The following is a 6,172-nucleotide window of genomic DNA, read 5'->3' on the forward strand; positions in this document are numbered from 1 at the left end:
GATTCTGCAGTAAGGTTCAAGGTTATATCACAAGACTAGGGAAAAATGAGAAAAAGCAAAAAAACTTTTAAAGTGCATTTTCAGGCTAGGCTGTTCAGTTACAAAACTAGTTTTAGAGTTGCAGTGTGTCCTTTCAGCAGCCATTAAATAAAACTTGTTTCAAGTTACAGCAGAGAGTTTCAGCAGCCAGGCTTCCAGAGAATTACATTTTTGGATCAGTGTTATATGCCCTGAGTGCTTTTTTTTCCACAGCTCTTTCAACTCTGTTTTAGGTGGGTATGACAAGAATGACCCAATTCATATGATTAACTTTCACACAATTAATAGGGATCCCTTCTGAATCTGCTAAATCTGCAGGATTTTTGAGTTTCGACTGGGGGAAAAAACCCACCAAATCTCAAATCAATACATGTTTATTTTCCTAATACAAAACAAAATGTTGTTTTCCATTATTTATGTACTATCATAAAGTAGGATGTGAAAAATCTTTGTCAGAGACATGGAGGAAATTTCAATGTGTATTAATAAGCAAAGAAGCCATTCTGAAAAGGCTACATAGTGTGATTCCAGCTCTATGACTTTCTTTGCTTTTCTTTTTTTTTTTTTTTTTTTTTTTTGAGACAGGGTCTCACTCTGTCACTCAGGCTGGAGTGCAGTGGTGCAGTCAAAGCTCAGTACAACCTCAACCACCCGAGCTCAAGCGATCCTTCCATCTCAGCCTCCAGAGTAGCTGGGACTACAGGTGCACACTATGCCTGGCTAAGTTTTGTATTTTTTTTGTAGAGATGGGGGTCTATGTTGCCCAGGCTGGTCTCAAACTCCTGAGTTCAAGTGATCTGCCCACCTCAGCCTCCCAAAGTGCTGGGATTACAGGTGTGAGCCACTGTGCCTGACCAAGCAGGTGTATTAGTTTTCTACTCTTGTGTAATAAGTTACCACAAAGCTATTGGTTTAAAACAATACCCACTTATTATCTCACAATTGCCTAAAGATAGCTTAGCCAAGTCTCTTGGTCTTCTGAGAGCCTGACTCTCACAAGGCTGTAATCAAGGTGTTGACCAAGCCTGCAATTTCTTCCAAGGCTCGGAGCCTTCTTTCAAACTCACATAGTTGTTGGCAAAATTCAGTGTCTTGTTGCAAGAATGAGGTTCCTGCTTTTTTTTTTTTTTTTTTTTTTGAGATGGAGTTTTGCTCTTGTTGCCCAGGCTGGAGTGCAATGGCGCGATCTCGGCTCACCGCAACCTCCGCCTCCTGGGTTCAAGACATTCTCCTGTCTCAGCCACCTGAGTAGCTGGGATTACAGGCATGCACCACCAAGCCTGGCTAATTTTTGTGTTTTTAATAGAGATGGGGTTCCTCAGTGTTGGTCAGGCTGGTCTCAAACTCCTGACCTCGTGATCCGCCCGCCTCGGCTTTCCAAAGTGCTGGGATCATAGGCATAAGACACTGTGCCCGGCCGTCTTGTTTTATTTTAATGGCTGATCTATGTAATCACGGAGGCCAGTATGTACAGACAAGAAAGGGGGAGCTTTTATTGCTTCTCTCTTCCTCCTTGGACAAAGTCTTGATATCACCTCCTTCTTGGCCTGGGTGTGCTCTTCAGCCACTTGTGTGCTTGCTTGTTCTCAGACCTGTGGGCCTCAGCCTGGGCAGCCAGGAGCTTCTTTTGGGCCTTTTCTGCCTTCAGCTCGTGGATGTGCTCCATGAGAATCTGTTTTGAACACATTTCCTTTCACCTTCAGGTACAAGCTAGGATACATTTGGTGGTCAATCTTCTTAACTTCATGGGATCTTCCGAGCAGCCCGTGCAGAATCCTCATTCTCCTCATCCAGGTTACCTTCTCTGGCATTCAGGCATTGGCCATACCCTTTAGCTTACCTATGTCCATGTACTCACCCTTCCAGCAGGCCAAGGCGTTTTTCCAGCAACAAGCCCAGGAATGGACAGTCACAGGCTTGTGGATGTTCAGCTTATCTTTGATCAGCTTCTGGATCTGCTGATGGGAGTTGGCATTGGTGATTTCATTGGTCTCCTTGGGGTGCAATTAGACCTTCTCCTTGCTACAGCAAAGGACATGAGAGGTGAGCCTCTTCTGAAGCCTGAGCATACTCATGGCTTCTGCCGCAGTGGCAGCTAAAGGAAAGAGCTCTGAGGTTCCCAGTTTCTTGTCGGCTGTTGCTGGGGGCCATCTCAGCTGCTAGGGGCCCGTGGCGTGGCCCTCTCACAGCAGGAGGATCTCCCTCCCGTGTGCTGAGGCAGTCTTATAGAACAGTGAAGTGGGGGAGTATCTTATCGCCTTTGCCTAATCACAAGAGTGACGTCTGTCAGATTCACAGCCCCCACTCAATGGAAGGAAATTAGGCAACTGAGTGCACCGAGGGGTGAGAATCTTGGGGCCATTTTATAATTCTGCCTCCCATTGCAGTTTTTGCTAATAGACATCTGCCCACAAAGATCCATGTTCTTCCCTTCCTTGTTCACTTGATACTTGCTACAAAGCAGCCCAGTCTGTTCACGCTGGAGGCTAGGTATAGCATGGCATGTTCCCAGCAGAACTAGAACTGGAGCATGAACCATGCTGGCTACCATCGCCTAGAGGACCACACACAGTCTATAGTCCCTGGTGGATTCCAGAAGCACCAAGGCATGCAGGAGCCTCCTCCCTGTTTTCCCTCTCTCTGGGCTGCTCATCCAGAACTCCTGACCTCAGGTGATCCACCCGCCTCTGCCTCCCAAAGTGCTGGGATTACAGGCATGAGCCACCGCGCCCGGCTTGGGCACCTCATCTGATTTAGGACCCTGGAATAGAATTGCTCTGAGAATTATCAATGAAGGAATAGATTTTACCCCTGCCTCTGCTGGTTCCATTGCCCCTCACCCAGCTCCCAGGAAAGCTTTGAATTGTGGGCAAAACCAGGTGGCACTGGCAGAGATATTCTTGGGGTTGGTGTCTCCCCTAAAGCACACTGTGCCTTCTAGAGAGGTTCCCTAGAAGTCGCGATCATCGCTGAGAAATATCCACACATGCTTTACCACATTGTCAATCATAGGAACATGCTGCCCAACAAATATTTGTGGCATAGTAAAATGTTTTTAAAAGCAGTTGCTATGGATTGAATGTATGTCCCCAACTCCCCGCCGTCAATTCATGTATCCAAGCTCCAACTCCTGATGTGATGGTATTTAGAAACAGGCCTTCTGGAGGTGATTAGGTCATGAGGATAGAGCCCTCATGCATGGGATTAGTGTCCTAACAAGAAGAGACAGGAAAGAGCTTCCTCTCTCTCTCCTCTCTCTCAGGAATAATGGTGCTCAGGAGAACCCAGCCATACTGGCACCCTGATCCTAGACTTCCAACTTCCAGAACTGTGGGAAATACATGTTTGTTGTTTAGGCCACACAATCTGTGGCAGACCAGCTGACTAAAACTGTAGTCTTGCAGATTAGTGTCTCCCTAGTTAGGATTTGATCTCAGGGCCTCAGGGACTGGGCATGGCTCTTGCCTCAAGGATTGAGGTTGCAGGGAGGGACATGGAGGCCTGTCCAGGCCCTGGGAGTGGTGCCTTGGTACAGCACCCTGGCCGCTCTGTCCTGTGCCCCCGAGGCTGCCCATCCCATGTGTGATTCCTCCTGGCTGCACTGTGCAGGCAGGACCAAGCTGTCAGCTTGAGAAATGCTTTGCACTGTCCCAATTTCTAATATAGACACCCACTTTTCCCTTCTCACATTGTCTGTTTTAATTTTTAAAATTTAATTTAGGAAAGATGGAAACTGAAAGGAAGGGTTAGAAGACCTGAGTCTGAGTTCAGTTCATCCTCAAGATAGACTAATTTTTTTCTTTTTTTTTTTTTTTTTGAGACGGAGTCTCACTCTGTCACCAGGCTGGAGTGCAGTGGCTCAATCTCGGCTCACTGTAACCTCTGACTCCCGGGTTCAAGCGATTCTCCTGCCTCAGCCTCCCGAGTAGCTGGGACTACAGGTGCCCGCCACCACGCCCAGCTAATTTTTTGTATTTTTAGTAGAGAGGGGGTTTCACCATGTTGGCCAGGATGGTCTCGATCTCCTGACCCCGTGATCCACCCTCCTGAGCCTCCCAAAGTGCTGGGATTACAAGTGTGAGTTACCACGCCTGGCCCAGACTATTTTTTTTTTTAACAGCTTGACTGAGATTTATTTCATATAGTGCAAAGTTCACTCTTTTAAAGTATGCAATTCAGGCCAGGAGTGGTGGCTCACATCTGTAATCCCAGCACTTTGGGAGGCTGAGGCGGGCGGATCACTTGAGGTCAGGAGTTCAAGACCAGACTGGCCAATGTGGTGAAACCCTGTCTCCACTAAAAATATAAAAATTAGCTGGGCATGGTGGCGGATGCCTGTAATCCCAGCTACTTGGGAGGCTGAGGCAGGAGAATTGCTTGAACCTGGAAGGCAGAGGGCCAGGCGTGGTGGCTCACGCCTGTAATCCCAGCACTTTAGGAGGCCAAGGTGGGAGGATCATGAGGTCAGGAGATCGAGACCATCCTGGCTAACAAGGTGAAACCCCGTCTCTATTAAAAATACAAAAGAATTAGCCAGGCATGGTGGCAGGTGCCAGTAGTCCCAGCTACTCAGGAGGCTGAAGTGGGAGAATGGTGTGAACCCAGGAGGCGGAGCTTGCAGTGAGCCAAGATCGCGCCACTGCACTCCAGCCTGGGCAACAGAGCGAGACTCCGTCACAAAAAAAAACAAAAAAACAGAATCTGGAAGGCAGAGGTTGCAGTGAGTCGAGATCGTGCCACTGCACTCCAGCCTGGGTGACAGAGTGAGGGAGACTCTGTCTCAAAAAAAATTAAAAAAAAAATATGCAATTTAGTGGTTTTTAGTATATTCACAAAGTTTACAACCATCACCACTATCAAATTTTCTAACATTTTATTTTTTCTCTTCTTTTTTTTTTTTTTTTTTTTTTTTTAAGACCGAGTCTGGCTCTGTTGCCCAGGCTGGAGGGCAGTGGCACAATCCTGGCTCACTGCAACCTCCACCTCCTGGGCTCAAGTCATCCTCTCTCACCTCAGCCTCCCAAGTAGCTGAGACTACAGGCTCATGCCACCATGCCCCACTAATTTTTGTACTTTTTGTGAGACGGGGTTTTGCCATGTTGCCCAGGCTGTTCTCAAATTCCTGAGTTCAAGTGATTCACCTGCCTCAGCCTCCTAAAGTGCTGGGATTACAGGCATGAGCCACTGTGCCTGGCCTCTAACATTTTCATTCCCCATAAAGAAACCTCGTACCCACAAGCAGTCTTCCCCCTCCCACTGCCCCAGCTCCTGGAACCACCAATCTACTTTCTCCATCTATACAGTTCCTATTCTGGCCATTTTTTAAGAACATAATCATACAATATGTGTCTGGCTTCTTGCTCTTAGCATGTTTTGCAGTTTGTTTATATTGTAGTGTGCGTAGGAACTTCACTCTTTTTTCTTTTTCTTTTCTTTTTCTTTCTTTTTTTTTTTTTTTTGAGACAGCCTCGGTCTGTAGCCCAGGCTGGAGTGCAGTGGCACGATCTCAGCTCACTGCAAACTCCGCCTCCGGGGTTCACACCATTCTCCTGCCTCAGTCTCATGAGTAGCCGGGATCACAGGCATCCGCCACCATGCCCAGCTAAATTTTTGTATTTTTAGTAGAGACGGGGTTTCACCATGTTGGCCAGGATGGCCTCGATCCCTTGACCTCATGATCCGCCCCCTTGGCCTCCCAGAGTGACTTCATTCTTTTTTGTTGCTGAAAAATATTTAATTGTACAGATAGACCACATTTTGTTCATCCATTTATTGGTTAGTGGACATTTGGGTTGTTTCCACCTTCTGGCTCTTATGAATGGTGCTGCTAAGAACATTAGTGTGCAGGTTTTTGTGTGTACATGTGTTTTCAGTTCTCTTGCATGTATACCTAGGAGTGGAATTGCTGGGTCATACAGTAACTCTATGTTTAACTTTCTGAGGAACCGTCAGATTGTTTTCCAAAGCAGCTGCACCATTTCACTCACTCTTTCCTCTTTGCATTCCCACAGCCCTTGGTGTCCACTTGCTACCTCTGGCCGTGTTTCTTAGCTCCTTGCCTGTGGGCCTGTTTTCCTTGAGAGAGCTGGAACCTGACAGCGATGAGTGTGTATTTCTTTTTTGTGTGGAGACG

At 47.0% G+C, this 6,172-nt stretch overlaps 1 pseudogene; it reads right to left on the bottom strand.

Annotated features, from left to right (window-relative positions):
• Positions 1-792: 792 nt before the first annotated feature.
• On the bottom strand, positions 793-2,373 carry LOC112130218 (large ribosomal subunit protein eL19-like; annotated as a pseudogene).
• Between the last annotated feature and the right edge of the window lie 3,799 nt (positions 2,374-6,172).

The sequence above is a fragment of the Pongo abelii genome, chromosome 20, assembly GCF_028885655.2.
Source record: "Pongo abelii isolate AG06213 chromosome 20, NHGRI_mPonAbe1-v2.0_pri, whole genome shotgun sequence".
NCBI classification, from domain to species: domain Eukaryota; kingdom Metazoa; phylum Chordata; class Mammalia; order Primates; family Hominidae; genus Pongo; species Pongo abelii.